This window comes from Triturus cristatus, chromosome 9 (assembly GCF_964204655.1).
Source record: "Triturus cristatus chromosome 9, aTriCri1.1, whole genome shotgun sequence".
Lineage (NCBI taxonomy): Eukaryota > Metazoa > Chordata > Amphibia > Caudata > Salamandridae > Triturus > Triturus cristatus.
This window is the reverse complement of record NC_140592.1, coordinates 684,475,768-684,495,908: the sequence shown is the minus strand read 5'-3', so window position 1 is coordinate 684,495,908 and position 20,141 is coordinate 684,475,768. Positions and strand designations below refer to the sequence as shown.

The following is a 20,141-nucleotide window of genomic DNA, read 5'->3' as shown; positions in this document are numbered from 1 at the left end:
CAATGCAGATCTCTCAGGTGGGTGGTGATGTGGCGAGGGAGTCAGAGGATGAGGCGAGCGGAGGCGTTTTGTATGCGTTGGAGTCTCTTCTGGAGTGTGGCCGTGGTTCCTGCGTAGAGGGCGTTGCCGTAGTCCAGCCTGCTGCTGACGAGTGCTTGAATGACCGTTCTTCTGGTCTCGGTGGGGATCCATCTGTAGATATTTGACTCGCAACCCCCCCTTTAAGGGCAGCCGGGAGGAGGAGAACCAAAATTTGAGGATTGTGGTCACTAAGGCAGTTCCAAGTAAAGCTTAAGTTCTTTACAGCCGGTATTAATAGAGTAGATAGCAAAATGTGGTCAATTGTGCTTGAGCTACCATTGCCTGCATAGGTAGGAACCAGGGCAGACTAATCTGATTGCTGTAAGCAGTGCAGATTATGGGCTGAGAGGAAGCCTTCTAAAAGGATGTCTGAAGGTGTGTGTGTTCAAAGTAGTTTGACACCTGCAAGCCATCTTCCTCCTCCAGCATTATGAAGCAATTAAGGCAGTATTAGCGGGTTTTAAAATCCCCTAAGATTAGCGTGTCATAATGTGCTTGTCTTCCTTCCCCATAACTTTCCAATAAATCCTCTAGGGCCAAGAGATGTTCGGTCTCATGAGTTCTTGTAAAAATTTACCACTAGCAAAGTGGGGAGGTTCTTTCCTGACAGTTAGACTGCTAACACGTGGGGTGAACAAGAGTTAATCAGTTTGGCTCTGTACGAAAATTTAAGACTAAACATTAAAAAAAGACACCCACCTTGCTCTACCCATGTTCGATGGGATTCTGTGTTTGCAGAACGAAGTAAAGCCATCCAGATAGAAACAATCATTGGGCTCCCACGTTTCTTGTAAGGCAATGATATGGTGTGTGGCAAGAAAGTGTGCCCAAGAAATATCGCCCTTCTTTGACCTAAGGCCAGCTACGTTCCAGGACAATACCTTAGTTGAAACATCGTCAAGGATGATTGGAGTAGGGATGGAATTTGGAAGATTAACCAGGGGGAGTTGGAATAAGGGAGCAGCTACAGTTGGCTCGATAAGGGCCTTAAGTGGCAACTTCTTAGCCTGTGTTGTCCCTGCTACCATCGCAAGTCAGTCATTTGCATCAAGGCCCTGGGGGTTAGCTAGCGGAGGTATAGATTTGTTAAAGGTATTATAGTGTTCACGTTTCTATCTTGAGGGGGCTTAACCAGTTTAAACAGCAACTGCCAGTCACGATTTACTAGGGGATGTTTACAAGGATAAAAATACTGTAGGGAGACTGTTCTAATTTTAGATTTGGTACCATTCTTGTATTGGCAACCTACTAGCGCTTTAGCTTGTGCGGAATGCCTAAAGTTAATGATTATGCAGTCCCACTCAATGCTTTTCCTAGTCCCGTGGCCAATCCAGCCCACTCTTCTGGCCATGATGATGTCAGGAGATATATTTGAGCCATTAATCACATTATTGCACCAGTGAGTGGTCTTATGAATGAGGTCCAAGGAAGTTTCTTTGGTTCCCGATGTAAGTCGAGGAACCCCCAGTAGCACAGCTACTAAAGGCGCTGATTGGGGAGGGATATCAAGTGTACATTTGTTTTCAGTCATAACTGATTTATGGTGGGATGAGGCATGTGTAGATAGTGGGGCCTCATCTCTATAGGCTGCCTGGGATGCCTGTACTTCCCGATGGGCCACCTCAGATACAGTGACCGCCCCCCCCCCCCCCCCCCCCCAGAGTGTGATCAGTATAAATATTGCTAAGATGGGACACACTCACTGGGGCACCTGAGTACTGATTGCCCGATGAACTTGGGTACTGCTCACCTGGGGGACATGGGCCAAGCCTCTAGATGCCTGACAAGTGCCCCCCCCCACCAACTGCTATGTCATGCCCTGAAAGACAGTTGTTATGTATGGAGGCAAGCAAATCAAATTTTAACTCAATTCCTTCCAGCTTAGAAATTACAGGTGCTAGGTGCTGGTCATAGTCTCTAGCCTTACACAGAGGCTATCCAGCAGCAGTTCCAGTTTTAGTTCAGCTGGTGGTGGGATGGTTTCTGTCCGCGGAGACTTTCTCAGGGCTCTGCTTCCGCCAGTTTGTTTTCTCTTGGTTGGGGGGCAGTCCAAATCATCATCTATTGTTAGGGTGGCTGTGGTGATACCAGTAAGTGAGTCCAGATCACCCCTTAGGGCTTCCGTCAATATGGCTGGGGGTATATTGGAACACATTTCTCCTATTGAGACCCTGATTTCCTCCTGAGTTAGACCGTGCCCAACAGTGCCTAATGCTAATCTCTCAGTCTCTAGGGAGAGCCTTTTCTCTGTCAGGGCTATCTCCTTCGTGATGATGTTTGCCGCTCTGGTTTGAAAGGAGTCTATCGTACCAACTGGCCCTACAACATTATTCCCCAACAGCTAATTTCCATTTGCCCATAACTAACTGGTCAGGAGACGCTATGGCTTAAATAAACCCGCAATACCAGATTTAAACACTTCAGCTTAAAGATGGGAAGAACAGGAGGCACTTCTTGAGTTTAAATCATGGGGACTAAAGATAACACTGAACACTAAGAATAAAACTAAGAGGGACGCAGTCACCAATCACCATAAAAAGACGTCATGCGAGTACCTTGTTCCTGCCCTTGAGGGCTTCAATCCACCGAGCCGTATTCTGAGAAGATATAGACCTGACCGCCTGAATCCTTAAAAGATGAGCAAAGAGACCTGGCCCAGCCCGGCCTCCTCCAGTCTCTTACAGGCTTCGACAGGCCTGCCCAGGCACGCAAGCGCGGGCGTCACGTGCTACGGGAGCCCTCCAGAGCCTTTAAAGCACCTCCAGGCACGTGATGCGGGCGTCGGAGTTGCCGCGAAGGAGGCTGGGACCTGAAGTCCTGTCCCACTACCCAGCAGTTGATTCAACAAAGGCACGAGCGTCCCCTGCAGTCATATACATTGACCGACTTCAAAGGTTGTAAAACAAGGCAGCCACAATGTGCCCAAACCTTAGCAAAAACTACTACAATCAACCAACACTAAAGGCTGTTTAAGGCTCCCGGTGGTTGAAAGGATCAAGTTCAAGGTTGTCTTTAAGGTTCACAAAGCGTACTTGTGGAAAGGCACAAAATGCTTGTGATTGCTGCCCACCCATAATACACCAATCCGGAATCTATGCTCAGTGATTGCCTACCTCAACAATCAGCCAACCTATAAAAGACCCCACACAGTGCTATGTCCTGACCCCAAACCTGACACTCAAATCAAACTACAAGTGGTTCAACAAATGCTTAAATACCAAATCTTCAAACAAAGGCATGGAAAAGGCGTCAAATGAACATCGAAAAGGGTCTCACCTCCTACATTAGACATCAATGTCACACAATCAATCTTTAACATGCCCATGCTTGATAAGAGGAGGATTTTTTTACAAGACTTTAAGCGGTGTGCACTACCCAAAAGGGAATAATCTGGGCTGCATTATGAGTCCCCATTAATCCAGATCGGTCAAGTAATGGTACTTATAAGCAGCAGTAAACCTCACCCCTGGAATAACTGATGCTAATGGTATCGGTAGTTTTGGGTGGTATGGTGGGGGACGGGGCTTCAGAGGGCATTCGAATAATGAGTCAAATTCCAGCCACCTTAAAATAGAAATCCCACCGCTACCAAATAAAGCTTCAAATAAACAGACAAATAAATATGGCAGTTTACAGAATACCTGTGCTGCCTAAATGACACCTATGACTGACAATTTAAAAATGCTGCACCTTTGACAGTGAATATCCCCTTTTGTGCTTCCTTCAATAGTTTTTAGTTAGTTGCTGAATGTACTTTAAGGTTCCTCGCACGGTCCATCAGATTGTCAAGGAATTCTCACCTCAGTTCCTGAAAAACAAAATCATACTTTGTAGTCTTACTAGATCCTTGTACTCCATATTGGGCCACACTCTGGTGGACCCCTGAATCCGTCTACAAAGGAGAGAAGGCAGAATTTCAGTCTCCATTCTTTAGACCTACTTCCTCCCTTATTAAAAGAAATTCAAGACAGATCTCTTTCCTATCGAGCTGTATTTGCTAACTGTGAATCCCCAACCCACTGTGCAGATGATCATACCGGATGTTTGATCTTTGTCCCAAAATATCTCCAAAATGTTTCTCTTCACAGGATTTCATTAAAACTGTAGAGTAGACCCAGTGTGTAGATAAACACTGGATGCATCCCAGGATAGAGAAGATTCTTAACTGATCTTTCTACAGTGCACCCTTGAGTGGGTAACTCTCTGACTGCTTTGTCCAAGTCCTTAGTAGTGGCAAGTTTGTGTCTAGTTTAGGGGCTGTATTGGACTAGCAAATGTCTACTGGCATGACCATGGTAAATTCAGTTCAATAGCCTTAGGTCACTCTTGTTTATTTATGTAAAATGGGTGTGAACGTTCGGAAACATTATCTAGATTGGAATAATTATAGCAAACACTGGAATGAGTAACAGCGGAAATGTGGCTGCAATCATTGTTGATACATCAGTCCTTGGATAACTGCAGACAACTATTATTATGAACTGTGAAAGTAACACGCAAGACGGCTGCTGGCCAAAGAAAAATTATAAAGCAGCCCAGGCCCCACTTCTTCCACTCTCTGGTTCCATCCTCTCATTCTCTTAATAGGGGATAAACATGGTTTTCCTGAAAGAGGAGACCCTAGGGAAGGAATTTAACTGCCTGGTGTCAGGTAGGTACCAGCCCTTTGCCCAACCTCCTTTCTGAGGTAGGAACTCTGCCGAACCTGATTGGATGGAAATCTGAACTTGGAAAATGCACTGGCTCTGTTTGACAGTAGGTTGTTGCTCAGCTTCCAAGACCCAAGCATGTTAAGCTGAATTCCTACGCCAGGAACAGGACGATGTTCAACACAATATATCAAAGAACAATATATGGGGAACTCTGAAACACAGATCCTTCAACTAAAAACAAAGTATTAATCAACAATCTAATTGAGATTGGCATACTACAAGTAACTGTGAACTGGAAAGTTTCCCTTAAAGATGCAGTGGAAATTCGTAGGTTTCAGGCGAGCATGCAAACAAAAATAAGGCAATTATTCAACAAAGTCACACCACTGCTTAAACCACCGAAGTCCGCTGGTCTCTTATGGGTGACGTACAAACATCCAAAAGGCAATCGCCACCATAACTTTGTACACAACAGGTGAAGTCTTGCAACCACCAAAAGAAGCACAGCTGAAGGTTTACAGCAATAAAATAACACAATAACAGGAAAACCGTGCAAAAATGAACGACAATAAATGGACAAAACTGAATTTAAATTGAACCAGCATGGAAAATCAGGAAGGAAATGAGCTATGAAATAGTTTAGAAAACGCTAGGGCAAGAGCGCAATCCTGATTTCTGTATGCAATGCAGTGAGAACCTCAAACCAGCATCTGAAGACTGCCTGGCTTCCAAAGGCAAATAGTAAATCATTGAGTAACAAATCATGCTGTTCCCTATTTAAACCAATGCAAAAACAACAGTTGATGGACAGAATGCAGAACAATGTCATACATTCACCCCAGTACAGAGATCTGGGCCTAAATACATCGTTTTTTTGCTCACCATGCCCCGTTCCAGTTTGAACCCAGCCATATGCAAATCAGTCTTGACCCTGTGCCTCATGGGAACAGTCCAGCCCGAGCTGCCAAGCCAGGTCCTCCCTGGACTGGAAACGAGCATCCTAGGACCGGTTTCGGGGTTTCACCCCTCTTCAGCCAGGATAGCTTGATTCCAGTGGCATGGAGAGCACGGGACCCACGTCTGAGCATACCCGTCCCACTCGGGGTGACAAATGCAAAAAGAACTGTTGATGGACAGAATGCAGAACGATGTCATACATGCACCCCAGTACAGAGATCTGGGCCTAAATCCATCGTTTTTTTGCTCACCATGCCATTCCAGTATGGACCCAGCCATATGCAAATCAGTCTTGACCCTGTGCCCCATGGGAACAGTCCAGCCCGAACTGCCAGGCCAGGTCCTCCCTGAACTGGAAACAAGCATCCTAAGTTGGCAGGGTATGCCCAGAGGTGGGTCCCTTGCTCACTTTGCCACTGGATTCAAGCTAGCCTGGCTGATGACGGCTGATTAGCCAGAAACTGGTCCCAGAATGCTTGTTTCCGGTCCGGGGAAGACATGGCTTGGCAGTTCGGGCTGGACTGCTCCTATGAGGCACAGGGTCAGACTGATTTGCATATGGCCATGTCTGAACTGGGGTGGCGGAGTGAGCTAAAGAATGATGATGGATTAAACCTAGATCAGTTGACTGGGGGTGAGTGCTTGCAATGTTCAACACTCCGTCCATCATCCCCTTTGGTTTTGCCCTATTTAAACCAAGGCATAATTGCCACATGTCAGGAGAGGAACCAGGTCCCAGAAGTATTCAGGTCCTAATTCAGGCTGTGCCTATTAGGCCATCGCTGATCTATTAAATTTGCAACCACAAAAAGGCAGCGCACATTAACAAACACTTAACAACATGTGACTAGTTACGTTTAGCACTGCAGGGTGTTTTCACCAGTACCAGTCAGGTCTACACTTGGGGTTAGACACATATTCCAATTGTGTAAAACACAAGGGTTGAGACAAGCGAATCTGTGGTCATCACCAAGAGAAGTAGAAGCAAACTTCACAACATTTGGCCACGTCCTGTCAGTAGCTGCAACTAGTGCCTGCAGTGCGGCCAGAACTGTAGAAGAACCTCAGAATGTGTACATCTGATACTAGGAGCGCAAGTTCATCCTAATGTTTCTCACCAGCATGTCAATCTAGTCCAACCACACATTTCAATCCCTAGACAGGTGAAAAGTACCCACTAGGGAGTTCGTGGCAGTTCCAATTCATGTAAGGTGAAGAATTCAGACTGGGTTATAGCAAATTGGCTGCAGTATTTAAGATCGGACACAGACTAGCAGACAGTTGTGTGTTCCTATACTTTTCTTAATAATGTGACATTAACATCGCTATTAATTGACCAGCTATTCAACATCTAATACAGCTCCTTATGCAGGCAGCCTATTTGTTTTGAAAGGCGGCAGGTTAACTATTCGGGAAGTGAAGAGTTGACATCTAAGCAGCTATCTTTGTATCTCAGCAACCAATGTTTCCTGATGGAGTTAATAGTGGCATGGATCATGGCAAAGATCGTCAAATGTATCCATTGAGTGATCTGACAATTAACGGAAGGCAAAAATAGTAGAAATTTGGGGCTGCCTCAGGGTTAGAGCTGCGCATGGACTAGTACTGGAGTTACAGACGTTCACTGAAAACTCACCTATTCACATACCGCTATATCACCGTACGGGATTCACTATAATCTGCAAACATACTGTTTGTATATGATCCCGAGCCATAACACAGCACTACCATCCGTTTAGAGCTCCGCTGCTCTCTAGCTAGTTATGCACGCTACACATACCTAGACGTTTACATATATTCATACGAGCTCTGATGTGATTAATCTATATGGAAGCCCTTGCTTTGCTCTTCCCAAAGACCTGCCTCAAGAGAGGAAGAATTCAGAAGTTACAGCACCTAAAGGTCATACTGCTGTGTCTATTTTCTTGGCAATATTTCATTCTTCATCGTCAACACAGCTCTTGACCATACCATTTGGCATTCGAAGTGGTAACCCGATCTGCATTGTCTCACTTGTCGCCATTGACACTCCTCTTTATTAGCTGCCGCTCCACGATATGAAGGGTACAGATTAAGCATAGTACCAAAATGAACTGCTTGACTGTGAGACAGCACAAAAGAATGGGCGTGCAAAGTTTGCAAGAGCCTACTGTGTTTAAAGAGCTCTCTTGACTGTTTAGAAGGAAAATGGGAGTCAACATACATTACTATCGGGGATGGTGAGTGATTCAAAATGGTTGAGATTATTATATCTATCATGCTAGTCTCTTATTTTCAAGGTCTTCAAACAATGTCTCAAGCTTGCCTGTGTCCTATTTCACCATTTTAATTCCACAAAGGGCTGGCTATCATTATTCTATGTCAGCCCTCCTACCTATAGTGGTCATATGTCAACACTGACTTAATATTAGAGTAATTATTCCCTAGCTCCTATTTATCAGGGTCCGGCTGTGCGTGTCCTGGGCGTCCCGCGCTACGGGAGCCCTCCAGAGCCTTTAAAGCACATCCAGGCGCGTGATGCGGGCGTCGGAGTTGCCGCGAAGGAGGCTGGGACCTGAAGTCCTGTCCCACTACCCAGCAGTTGATTCAACAAAGGCACGGGCATCCCCTGCAGTCATATACATTGACCGACTTCAAAGGTTGTAAAACAAGGCAGCCAGAATGTGCCCAAACCTTAGCAAAAACTACTACAATCAACCAACACTAAAGGCTGTTTAAGGCTCCCGGTGGTTGAAAGGATCAAGTTCAAGGTTGTCTTTAAGGTTCACAAAGCGTACTTGTGGAAAGGCACAAAATGCTTGTGATTGCTGCCCACCCATAATACACCAATCCGGAATCTATGCTCAGTGATTGCCTACCTCAACAATCAGCCAACCTATAAAAGACCCCACACAGTGCTATGTCCTGACCCCAAACCTGACACTCAAATCAAACTACAAGTGGTTCAACAAATGCTTAAATACCAAATCTTCAAACAAAGGCATGGAAAAGGCGTCAAATGAACATCGAAAAGGGTCTCACCTCCTACATTAGACATCAATGTCACACAATCAATCTTTAACATGCCCATGCTTGATAAGAGGAGGATTTTTTTACAAGACTTTAAGCGGTGTGCACTACCCAAAAGGGAATACTCTCGGCTGCATTATGAGTCCCCATTAATCCAGATCGGTCAAGTAATGGTACTTATAAGCAGCAGTAAACCTCACCCCTGGAATAACTGATGCTAATGGTATCGGTAGTTTTGGGTGGTATGGTGGGGGACGGGGCTTCAGAGGGCATTCGAATAATGAGTCAAATTCCAGCCACCTTGAAATAGAAATCCCCTCGCTACCAAATAAAGCTTCAAATAAACAGACAAATAAATATGTCAGTTTACAGAATACCTGTGCTGCCTAAATGACACCTATGATTGACAATTTAAAAATGCTGCACCTTTGACAGTGAATACCCCCTTTTGTGCTTCCTTCAATAGTTTTTAGTTAGTTGCTGAATGTACTTTAAGGTTCCTCGCACGGTCCATCAGATTGTCAAGGAATTCTCACCTCCTTTCCTGAAAAACAAAATCATACTTTGTAGTCTTACTAGATCCTTGTACTCCATATTGGGCCACACTCTGGTGGACCCCTGAATCCGTCTACAAAGGAGAGAAGGCAGAATTTCAGTCTCCATTCTTTAGACCTACTTCCTCCCTTATTAAAAGAAATTCAAGACAGATCTCTTTCCTATCGAGCTGTATTTGCTAACTGTGAATCCCCAACCCACTGTGCAGATGATCATACCGGATGTTTGATCTTTGTCCCAAAATATCTCCTAAATGTTTCTCTTCACAGGATTTCCTTAAACTGTAGAGTAGACCCAGTGTGTAGATAAACACTGGATGCATCCCAGGATAGAGAAGATTCTTAACTGATCTTTCTACAGTGCACCCTTGAGTGGGTAACTCTCTGACTGCTTTGTCCAAGTCCTTAGTAGTGGCAAGTTTGTGTCTAGTTTAGGGGCTGTATTGGACTAGCAAATGTCTACTGGCATGACCATGGTAAATTCAGTTCAATAGCCTTAGGTCACTCTTGTTTATTTATGTAAAATGGGTGTGAACGTTCGGAAACATTATCTAGATTGGAATAATTATAGCAAACACTGGAATGAGTAACAGCGGAAATGTGGCTGCAATCATTGTTGATACATCAGTCCTTGGATAACTGCAGACAACTATTATTATGAACTGTGAAAGTAACACGCAAGACGGCTGCTGGCCAAAGAAAAATTATAAAGCAGCCCAGGCCCCACTTCTTCCACTCTCTGGTTCCATCCTCTCATTCTCTTAATAGGGGATAAACATGGTTTTCCTGAAAGAGGAGACCCTAGGGAAGGAATTTAACTGCCTGGTGTCAGGTAGGTACCAGCCCTTTGCTCAACCTCATTTCTGAGGTAGGAACTCTGCCTAACCTGATTGGATGGAAATCTGAACTTGGAAAATGCACTGGCTCTGTTTGACAGTAGGTTGTTGCTCAGCTTCCAAGACCCAAGCATGTTAAGCTGAATTCCTACGCCAGGAACAGGACGATGTTCAACACAATATATCAAAGAACAATATATGGGGAACTCTGAAACACAGATCCTTCAACTAAAAACAATAAAGTATTAATCAACAATCTAATTGAGATTGGCATACTACAAGTAACTGTGAACTGGAAAGTTTCCCTTAAAGATGCAGTGGAAATTCGTAGGTTTCAGGCGAGCATGCAAACAAAAATAAGGCAATTATTCAACAAAGACACACCACTGTTTAAACCACTGAAGTCCGCTGGTCTCTTATGGGTGACGTACAAACATCCAAAAGGCAAATCGCCACCATAACTTTGTACACAACAGGTGAAGTCTTGCAACCACCAAAAGAAGCACAGCTGAAGGTTTACAGCAATAAAATAACACAATAACAGGAAAACCGTGCAAAAATGAACGACAATAAATGGACAAAACTGAATTTAAATTGAGCCAGCATGGAAAATCAGGAAGGAAATGAGCTATGAAATAGTTTAGAAAACGCTAGGGCAAGAGCGCAATCCTGATTTCTGTATGCAATGCAGTGAGAACCTCAAACCAGCATCTGAAGACTGCCTGGCTTCCAAAAGCAAATAGTAAATCATTGAGTAACAAATCATGGCGTTCCCTATTTAAACCAATGCAAAAACAACAGTTGATGGACAGAATACAGAACAATGTTTATACATTCACCCCAGTACAGAGATCTGGGCCTAAATCCATCGTTTTTTTGCTCACCATGCCCCGTTCCAGTTTGAACCCAGCCATATGCAAATCAGTCTTGACCCTGTGCCTCATGGGAACAGTCCAGCCCGAGCTGCCAAGCCAGGTCCTCCCTGGACTGGAAACGAGCATCCTAGGACCGGTTTCGGGGTTTCACCCCTCTTCAGCCAAGATAGCTTGATTCCAGTGGCATGGAGAGCACGGGACCCACGTCTGAGCATACCCGTCCCACTCGGGGTGACAAATGCAAAAAGAACTGTTGATGGACAGAATGCAGAACGATGTCATACATTCACCCCAGTACAGAGATCTGGGCCTAAATCCATCGTTTTTTTGCTCACCATGCCATTCCAGTTTGGACCCAGCCATATGCAAATCAGTCTTGACCCTGTGCCCCATGGGAACAGTCCAGCCCGAACTGCCAGGCCAGGTCCTCCCTGAACTGGAAACAAGCATCCTAAGTTGGCAGGGTATGCCCAGAGGTGGGTCCCTTGCTCACTTTGCCACTGGATTCAAGCTAGCCTGGCTGATGACGGCTGATTAGCCAGAAACTGGTCCCAGAATGCTTGTTTCCGGTCCGGGGAAGACATGGCTTGGCAGTTCGGGCTGGACTGCTCCTATGAGGCACAGGGTCAGACTGATTTGCATATGGCCATGTCTGAACTGGGGTGGCGGAGTGAGCTAAAGAATGATGATGGATTAAACCTAGATCAGTTGACTGGGGGTGAGGGCTTGCAATGTTCAACACTCCGTCCATCATCCCCTTTGGTTTTGCCCTATTTAAACCAAGGCATAATTGCCACATGTCAGGAGAGGAACCAGGTCCCAGAAGTATTCAGGTCCTAATTCAGGCTGTGCCTATTAGGCCATCGCTGATCTATTAAATTTGCAACCACAAAAAGGCAGCGCACATTAACAAACACTTAACAACATGTGACTAGTTACGTTTAGCACTGCAGGGTGTTTTCACCAGTACCAGTCAGGTCTACACTTGGGGTTAGACACATATTCCAATTGTGTAAAACACAAGGGTTGAGACAAGCGAATCTGTGGTCATCATCAAGAGAAGTAGAAGCAAACTTCACAACATTTGGCCACGTCCTGTCAGTAGCTGCAACTAGTGCCTGCAGTGCGGCCAGAACTGTAGAAGAACCTCAGAATGTGTACATCTGATACTAGGAGCGCAAGTTCATCCTAATGTTTCTCACCAGCATGTCAATCTAGTCCAACCACACATTTCAATCCCTAGACAGGTGAAAAGTACCCACTAGGGAGTTCATGGCAGTTCCAATTCATGTAAGGTGAAGAATTCAGACTGGGTTATAGCAAATTGGCTGCAGTATTTAAGATCGGACACAGACTAGCAGACAGTTGTGTGTTCCTATACTTTTCTTAATAATGTGACATTAACATCGCTATTAATTGACCAGCTGTTCAACATCTAATACAGCTCCTTATGCAGGCAGCCTATTTGTTTTGAAAGGCGGCAGGTTAACTATTCGGGAAGTGAAGAGTTGACATCTAAGCAGCTATCTTTGTATCTCAGCAACCAATGTTTCCTGAAGGAGTTAATAGTGGCATGGATCATGGCAAAGATCGTCAAATGTATCCATTGAGTGATCTGACAATTAACGGAAGGCAAAAATAGTAGAAATTTGGGGCTGCCTCAGGGTTAGAGCTGCGCATGGACTAGTACTGGAGTTACAGACGTTCACTGAAAACTCACCTATTCACATACCGCTATATCGCCGTATGGGATTCACTATAATCTGCAAACATACTGTTTGTATATGATCCCGAGCCATAACACAGCACTAGCATCCGTTTAGAGCTCCGCTGCTCTCTAGCTAGTTATGCACGCTACACATACCTAAACGTTTACATATATTCATACGAGCTCTGATGTGATTAATCTATATGGAAGCCCTTGCTTTGCTCTTTCCAAAGACCTGCCTCAAGAGAGGAAGAATTCAGAAGTTACAGCACCTAAAGGTCATACTGCTGTGTCTATTTTCTTGGCAATATTTCATTCTTCATCGTCAACACAGCTCTTGACCATACCATTTGGCATTCGAAGTGGTAACCCGATCTGCATTGTCTCACTTGTCGCCATTGACACTCCTCTTTATTAGCTGCCGCTCCACGATATGAAGGGTACAGATTAAGCATAGTACCAAAATGAACTGCTTGACTGTGAGACAGCACAAAAGAATGGGCGTGCAAAGTTTGCAAGAGCCTACTGTGTTTAAAGAGCTCTCTTGACTGTTTAGAAGGAAAATGGGAGTCAACATACATTACTATCGGGGATGGTGAGCGATTCAAAATGGTTGAGATTATTATATCTATCATGCTAGTCTCTTATTTTCAAGGTCTTCAAACAATGTCTCAAGCTTGCCTGTGTCCTATTTCACCATTTTAATTCCACAAAGGGCTGGCTATCATTATTCTATGTCAGCCCTCCTACCTATAGTGGTCATATGTCAACACTGACTTAATATTAGAGTAATATTTCCCTAGCTCCTATTTATCAGGGTCCGGCTGTGCGTGTTCCTGGATGTCCAATGCCTATTTCACTGGTTCTGGTTAAGGCGACCTGTTTTACAGGCTTATCACTTTTCTATTTCACTGGCTTCCACCTATCCAGACATTTCTGTATTGGGTTATCGGGCCCTTCCACTTTGGTAAACATGCTCAAGGCCAGTGTCACTGGCTTTCGAATAAACTCTTGTCCTTTTATTACTAAGCAGGTTAGAAATCAGCTCATATCTGAAATAATTAGCTATCTATCAACCACTGCACAAAATTATATGAGATGCTGCAACAATTGTTCCTGCATATTTTTATGTTTTTATATCACTGTACATTTTTCTAAAATCATTTATGTTCTTAGTTATTAAAAACTATTTTTCTGTATGCACTGGCTGTATGCACTGCTTTCCCCATTTGTGTACACAATTTATACAGCACACAAAATAAAGTTAATCATCTCTCGGTGCATAAATAGCAGGTTTACCAAACCAGTGTTACACATTTTAATCAAACTGCGAAGGATGAAAAACAGAGTAGGTAAAACTGAGATTCTCCCATGAGGTCTGCAAGATGCCAACATGTTTTTTACAGCTGACATTCAACCCATTAAGATGTATGAAGCAAACTAATTTCTCTTTAGTGAAGAAAACATAGTAAGTCTACTGTAGAGAACTGTGCATTTGTTGCAGTTACCCCCCACGTCTTGCTCCCTTTTTAGCTACCAGCTGCTGATTTTTGATTGACAGTGCACTGAGGCCTGCTAAAAAGATCTCCATGCCAGTGCTCCTTCCCTAAAAAAAAGTGTGTTTAATTGTCTAATAGTGCTACAATTGTTGAAGGACATGAGTGAAAACACGACATGACACACTCCTGTGTGTCATGCCAAAGTCACTGCATCTAATATATGTAAAGTCTCCCCTTCTATGAGGCCTTGAGCCCTAAGGCAAGGTGAATTATATTTTATGTGATACATATCTGCAGAGCAGATATGCCCCTGTGAGGTCTAGTTCTATTACTAGATATTGCAAGTGAGCAGGGAAGCCATTTTAAGGTATGTACTGGGCACTGGTCAGAATGAGTTACCCAGCGACATAATGGCTTCACTGAAATATATGGTGTTCAAACACCTCATATTAATAAACCTACACTGATTACAGTGATAGATTGGTTAACACAAGCACCCAGAGGGTACCTTAGAGGTACTCCCTTAACCCTATTAGCCCTCTAGTGTGCAAGCTGACTAGTTCAGTCCAGCTTGCGGCCACAGATGAGTTTCTGACCCACAAGGGTGAGAACCTTCACACTCAGAGAAGGTCAGGAACAATGCCTGCTCTGGAGAGAGGTATTATCACCTCCTCCTCCAGGAAGACTGTTAAGAAGCATTCCAAAGCAGAGGGATTTGAAGACCCCACTACCTTCTGGTATGCAAGTCTGATTTCTCTCACAGGACAGGATGCCGCCCCCTGCCCTGAAGTCATCTGGCACCAGGACAGGTGGGAAAATTCGCTTATCAGGAGGTGTGATGCTCTGCCAGGCTGGGCACACCTCTAGAGTGACACAGTCTGACGTGAACCCAACTTTAGGTATGCCACCATATTGTGTGTGGTGGAATTAGAAATTCTGAGCCAGGGTAATGCCCACAGGAGGTGGTCAACTAGGCAGTTTAGTGACCCCAGGTGTAAGTAGCCCATTGGCTACTACCCCTCACTCCTCTTAACACCCCTAAATTGATTATATAGAGGACTCATGATAACAGGACTTCAGATTCCAATGAATCAAGAGAAGGAGTGGACAAGAAGAGTCCTGTCACGAGAACCGAGGAGCAACGGCTGACTTGACGCCAACCCTGCCAGCCTGACTGCTGCCCCCAACAATCGTGGAAGAAGCAGACTCGTCCTGCAGCTGTGCAGTCTCCAAGAAACTCGAAGGGCTGCCAGTGGTTCACCAATTGCATGAAGAAATTCCCTTGGAGTAGAGGAGCTACTCCCCTAAATCCTCAGGCACCAAAGACGCAGGGTGTGATCCACCGAGCTCCCACTCCCCAGCCAGCCCGACGAAGCAGCTCCCCAGGAAGAGGACCCTGAGCTCCTGAAGGTTAGATCTGTCTCCCCACCGAGTGGGAGGACACCAGGACCTACCTGAGCCAAACAGGACCAATACACGGGTACCAGAACCCTAACAGCAGCCAAGGTTTGTTGAGCCCAGTTCAGACACCAAGGTTGAAGAAGACAGGGACTTTAGTGACACTGAGACCCATTTCGTGAGTGGCCCAGCTGTCCCGTTTTGCCCCTCTGCAGCAGAAACCAAGACAAGAATGAGTCTGCGACCGCCGCCACCCGACGTCTCCAAACACCTATGCACCAGAGCCCGAGTTCAAGGGAGGTGACGGTGCCAATGGGGTCCCCAGACCCACAAGAGCTAAGCCCACACTTGGGTTTGCCGAGACTGGACTTACAGTCGCCGCCTTTAAGCCTCTTTCTGCATGCCTCCTGATAAGCGAATTTTCCCACCTGTCCTGGTGCCAGATGACTTCAGGGCAGGGGGCGGCATCCTGTCCTGTGAGAGAAATCAGACTTGCATACCAGAAGGTAGTGGGGTCTTCAAATCCCTCTGCTTTGGAATGCTTCTTAACAGTCTTCCTGGAGGAGGAGGTGATAATACCTCTCTCCAGAGCAGGCATTGTTCCTGACCTTCTCTGAGTGTGAAGGTTCTCACCCTTGTGGGTCAGAAACTCATCTGTGGCCGCAAGCTGGACTGAACTAGTCAGCTTGCACACTAGAGGGCTAATAGGGTTAAGGGAGTACCTCTAAGGTACCCTCTGGGTGCTTGTGTTAACCAATCTATCACTGTAATCAGTGTAGGTTTATTAATATGAGGTGTTTGAACACCATATATTTCAGTGAAGCCATTATGTCGCTGGGTAACTCATTCTGACCAGTGCCCAGTACATACCTTAAAATGGCTTCCCTGCTCACTTGCAATATCTAGTAATAGAACTAGACCTCACAGGGGCATATCTGCTCTGCAGATATGTATCACATAAAATATAATTCACCTTGCCTTAGGGCTCAAGGCCTCATAGAAGGGGAGACTTTACATATATTAGATGCAGTGACTTTGGCATGACACACAGGAGTGTGTCATGTCGTGTTTTCACTCATGTCCTGCATGCCGATACTGCCCTGCTGGCATTCGTGGAGAATGCCAGGAGCATTCTGGATACAGGGGGATCAGTGGCAGTGATCCTCCTCGACCTCAGTGCGGCATTTGACACTGTGGACCATCAAGTGCTTCTCCAACGACTGTCGGGGGTGGGGGTCTCCGGGCTGGCCCTGAAGTGGTTCTCTTCCTTTTTGGCTGGCCGTACGTTTGAGGTGTGGGAAGGCCATATGAAATCTTCATCGGTTCCTCTCCAGTGTGGTGTGCCACAGGGCTCTTCGTTGAGCCCTACTTTATTTAACATTTATATGGCCCCCCTGGAGAATGAGATACTGCCCCTGGGTGTCAAGATTATCAGCTATGCTGATGATACCCAGCTGGTGGTAGGCCTTCCCCAGTCATCTTACCATCCCGATCAGCTGCATACGTGTCTGGATAAGATCTACACGTGGATGTGCAGCTCAGCCCTCAAGCTTAACGGCTCCAAAACTGAATTGATGATATTGGGGAATTCCCCTCCTACCCTGTCTCCGGGTAGCTGGCCCAGTTGCCTGGGAGTGGCTCCCACCCCCAGACAGGAGATCAAGAGTTTGGGGGTGTGGTTGGAGCAGGACCTCACCTTTAAGACTCACGCTAAAAAGACCGCAGGCGTGTGTTTTGGTCTGCTCCGCTCAGCCAGGAAGATTCTACCTCTCCTCCCTGTGGTCTCTAGGAGGTTACTTGTTCAGGGGCTTATCATCTCCCGGCTGGACTTTAGTAATGTGCTGTTTCTGGGGGCCCCAGAGTCCACCTTAAACAAATTACAGCAGGTGCAGAACGCGGCCGCGAGGCTCTTGATGGATCTCCCCAGGCGTCAGTCTGCTCGACCTGCGCTGAAGGCGTTGCACTGGCTTCCCGTTAGGGAGAGGGTGAAATTTAAGGCACTCTGCATGGCCTATAAAATCTTGCAGGGGAAAGGCCCTCCCATCCTACGGGATATGGTGCAACCCTACAAAGCCTCTCGTTCCCTTCGATCGGACCATCAACATCTGCTGCAGGTCACGAGAATAAGGAAGGCAAGATCTGGGGGCAGAAGATTCTCCTTCAATGTGGCCACTCTGTGGAACTCCCTTCCACTTTATCTACGCTTGGAATCAAGTTTCCTGCGTTTCTGCAAGTTGTTAAAAACTTACTTGTTTCCTGCCTAACTCCTAGTGCCTCATGTTATGACGTCTCTCTCTGGATGAGCGCGGGGATGCCCAAGGGTAACCAGGCGCGTTATAAAACTCATTAATAATAATAATAATAATGCCCCCTCCAACTGTGAGAAACTCCTGCACCGGAATCTGACCCCAAAAGACACGACTGCACCCAAGCCCCACAGGCCGAGGAGAAGTGGACCAAAGTGTCCATGTGCATGAGGATCTCAAGGGTCGAGTCCCCCAGACTGGTACCCCAGCCCCAGCTTGCAGCCTCTTTGCAACTGGACCGTTCTACCACTGAAGTGAATGGGTCCCTGAACGCTGTGATGCGCTTCTGCACCCAGACACCCCAGAACTTCTTGAGGTGACCTATTGGTGTGGCCTCGGACCTTGCACCATACTCATCTCAAAGCCTGTATAACAGCCCTGTGAGTCATTGGCAAGTGCTTGAATGCAATACAATTTTTTCCTCTATAGGATAACATTACTTATCCAGAAAATGCACTGTGTCCATTTCTGAAAACTGTAAAAACAATTCATAACTCGGAAAGTACTTACAGATTACGATGATCTTGGTATCTAAATTTCTATAAAAGTAGGATGTTATTTTTATAAACTGGTGTTGGATCTTCCTCATTTCAGCCTTTTAGAACGAAAGAACATTATCAGCCATGCATCCCCCGAGTGCAAGGCTTTGGGAGGGCCGTATTGCCTATCCTAGTATTGAAATACTGTGGTACCTTTCCATGAAAGGCCCGATAAGGTAACATTCCAGCCTTGAATACAATTCTCTTGCCAACCGGAGGAGGCATGCTGTGGTATTTTGCACAACTAGCAAGCCCTGCATTAGGTAGCTGGCAGACCCAGATACAAAACATTGTAATAGTCCAATCTAGATAAATCAGTACTTGGACAACTATTTTCTGTGCTTCCCATGGGAGACAGGCCAAAAACTTTTTCAACGCTTTCATTATCTAAAAACACATCTTCACTACAGAAGAAACCTGGGCCTAACGTGAAAGATGACAATCAAACAGCACCCCTAAATTCCTAGCCACCTCTGTGGGAGATGGGAGAGCTTGACAGTACCTCAGCCAAAATCCAGTCCATCCAGGCAATGGATTGGGGCCAAAAAGCAGAATCTGTGTTTTGTCCAGATTGCATTGCAGCAGGTTATTGGATCTTAGCCAGCTGACGACTGCCCTCATATAGGCTGAGAAAATCTCCTTAGCTGAGGTGGAATCGCCCTCATAAGAGAGCAGTAACCGAGTATCATCGACATAAGAGGTGATTTTAATGTCACAAGATTCCACTAAAAATGCAAGTGGGGACATATAGATGTTACATAGGGTTGGACTCCCCACTACTCACTTAAAAGAGTCTTAACATCCAAAAATTAGGGCTTCATCCAAACGGCCTGCTCTCCGAGATTCAAAAAGGAAGTAAACCACATCAATGCGATAATCCCACCCAGTTTGCTGCCCATCGTTGGAGTAAAATATCATGGGATACAGTATCGAAACTCGCTGCACAAAGAAGTGAAAACAAAGCATTACATTTGAGGTAAGAATGAAAGATACACACCTTCAAATATGTGAGTTCAGAATACCAGCTGTACAAAAACATATTGCGTTTATTAGGCTACTATCTATAAGAATCTGGGCCAGGGTTCACAGGACAACTATCTTTCCACTTAGTTCACTAATGGCACTGTCGTGAGGGTGGGTGCAGGAAAGGGTCTAAGTTCATGTTTAAAACATATTAATGTGAAAACGTCCACAAGTTAAACATATGCACTTTTGGTTATTTTTTAAGAGACTTTATCAGTGATGTTTCCTGTATGATTTAGATGGCAAACATTTTACATGCTCAGCTCATGCATAGGCTCTAAGAGCTAAGCCTCACCCTCCAGTTCTGAGCCATGAAGGTTCAAGCTGGCAAGCTCTTTGTTATTAGGGACCTACCTGGGCAGCTCCTTGTTACTGGAGCTCTAGATTGTCAGTTCATTTTTTTTTTTTATTCAGCCCTGTATCAGTAGCTCCTGGTCAGTGAACTCGTGAATGGAGGTGGAGACCACCACCACTCGTTTTTACAGACCGAGATTTTTTCCATCATCAGATTTTAACCCAGAACAAGAGAAAGGCAGAAAAACGTGAAGAAGGGAAAACAGAATGAAGGTAAAACAGTGACAAACAGAGAAAGCATTGATGCAAAGGAACCTGCAAGGGTGAGATAAGAGGGCAGTGAGTGTCTGGTGGTGAATGAAGGAGGCACAAAGTGAATTAAGATTAGATAGCCTTGGTATTCGGTAATC

General features: G+C 45.3%; 1 protein-coding gene across 4 annotated transcripts in view; it reads right to left on the bottom strand.

Annotated features, from left to right (window-relative positions):
• LOC146798496 (zinc finger FYVE domain-containing protein 1-like) overlaps nucleotides 1-20,141 on the bottom strand; it is a 116,555-nt gene that overhangs the window by 40,602 nt on the left and 55,812 nt on the right. The window lies entirely within an intron of this gene.